This window comes from Arachis duranensis, unplaced genomic scaffold, assembly GCF_000817695.3.
Source record: "Arachis duranensis cultivar V14167 unplaced genomic scaffold, aradu.V14167.gnm2.J7QH unplaced_Scaffold_232525, whole genome shotgun sequence".
NCBI lineage: Eukaryota > Viridiplantae > Streptophyta > Magnoliopsida > Fabales > Fabaceae > Arachis > Arachis duranensis.
The window spans coordinates 531,093-533,350 of NW_026264851.1; the positions used below are offsets into that span (position 1 = coordinate 531,093).

The 2,258-nt window shown below is 33.2% G+C and overlaps 1 pseudogene; it reads left to right on the forward strand.

Moving 5' to 3' along the window:
* The first annotated feature begins 537 nt into the window (after window positions 1-537).
* The window catches only part of LOC127744097 (protein STRICTOSIDINE SYNTHASE-LIKE 3-like), a 5,031-nt pseudogene continuing 3,310 nt past the window's right edge, over window positions 538-2,258 (forward strand).

The following is a 2,258-nucleotide window of genomic DNA, read 5'->3' on the forward strand; positions in this document are numbered from 1 at the left end:
CCAAATTTCATGTAACTTGAACTCAATTTACAATCATTCCAATCCAAAGTGCTGATATAACGCTTTTTTTTTTTTCAAAATGCTTATAAACATACACGCCTTTTGACGAGGGTCCAACTCAATTGCCCTGTCAAACTCCACTAGAGACTCTTAAACATCATCCTTCGCAATTTCACAGGTATCAAGTCATATATTCCTTCAACAAAGTGTTCAACTTAACTTACCAATATGCCAAAAGTATTTATGAATGCTAGCATAAAAACAGAGTTATCCTAATTTTCAATCTAAAATCATAACTTGAGGTTGATAGTAAACAAAGCAAAATCAAAGAGCTACTCAATCAAAGAGTTCACAGTCACAGTTTAGCAGTTCATCATGCAACAGTTATTCAATGATTCAATCAAACAATCATAAGTTCATAACTAAAAAAAAAGTACCTGAAACTCTTGGAAGCTCGAAGGCACCTTCAAGGCTTCAAGTGCAGAACATGCAATAGGGAGAGTGGGACTTGGGAGACAGCGACGCCAGGTGATGGAGATGACTGGCTGGGCGACGGCTTCAAGCAGTGGTGGAGCACCTTCAAGGGACTACGGCTGCTGCGTGATGGAGGTGGCTGTTCCGACGAACGACGGCTGCTGCACGACAGAGGTGACTGGGCGACGGAGGTGACTGCGCGACGGAGGTGACTGGGTGACGCCGGCGACGGAGGTGACTAGGCGATGCCGAACTCGTGACGCCGAATCTTGCTCGATGAGAATTGTGAAGGGCTGAACTGCTGAGTGCTGAAGCCAATTAGGGAATCACATCACTAATTTAGGGCTTTAGTGGCGTAAACGGCAGAGTTTTGCTGCCCAGCCCAAAATCGGTCGAATCACGGTTTGGTTTGACCGACCGGTTACCGGCCAATTCACCGATTTAACTCCGGTTTTCATTTTTCATGGTTTTACTAATTGTCCGAACCGTCTTCACGTCCGGTTCACGGTTCGACCAATTCGACCGACCGCTTCGAACCGATTTTCAGGACATTGCATAGTTGGAGTGTTTCCAATTTTCTATTCTGTCTTTTACATGTCTTGCAATATGTTCATATTTAGGGGTCGCAAAATCGATTCAACGTGTGAGTTTGACTTGTTAAATCTGTTAAAAAGGGTGGATTAGGTTAGAATTTGAAGTTTACCAAATTAAAAAAATTGTCAAATTCGTACCGTCAAATTGACGGATTTTGACGGAACGGGTTCGTTGGATCGAAGATTTTTATTTATTTATTTTTATTAAATAAAAGAGTGATTACTATTATAAAAGTAATAATTATAAAAATTTTAAACACTTTTTTTTGTTTTTGTTTTTATTCTTCTTTTAGTTATTAACTTTATTTATTTTATTTTATAATTTCGTATATTTGTTCAAATTATGTGACTTATTTTTTAAAATAAAGATGGGTCTATTGATAAATATTATTTTGAACAATTTTATTGAAGTTAAGAATAAAAAAAGATAGTAAACAAAATTATATTATAATTTGACTATTTTTTTATTTGTATTTGATTTTTAGTTAATTTTATTTTTTTAAAAAAAAAAGAAAAAGTCAAGCGGGCTAACCTACCGACCCACCAAACCGTCATAGAGTAGGACAAACTAGCATTTTGAACCAATCTTAGTTGGCGGAACGGGTCAACCCACCCTGTTTACAGGACGGATCTAGGCGGAGCGAGTTGGGGCGGATTGACACACTTTGCCACCTCTATTCATATATCTATTAAATTCATTTAGTTATGATTATGAGAGTTATAAATGAAATTTTAATAATATTTAAAACATATAACTAAATTTATGATGGTATTTTTTATTGAAAAATTTCTAATGATAAATATTTCTTAATTTCATCAAATTTTTTTTCTAATTAAAAAGTAATATCAAATGGTAAAAAAATCAAACCTTATTGTAATTATTGTCAAAATTTCATGACCATCATAGTTATCAGGAAAAAGATTCTCTAAAATAATAATGTTAGTAAAGTGATAAAGTAATATTTTAATTACCTTTGAATTTGTAATATTTATTATCTGTAAATTCCACTATCTTTAATTCAATGGTGATTAATGATATACTTTTTTTTCTAAAATGACAATACAACTTTAGAGAATTCGAATCCTAGTTATCATAATTTTATTAAATTTTTTTATTATTCTGGTAATTTTTATAATTTTATTAAATTTTTAATTAAGTAATATATATATATATATATATAATTAGATTCT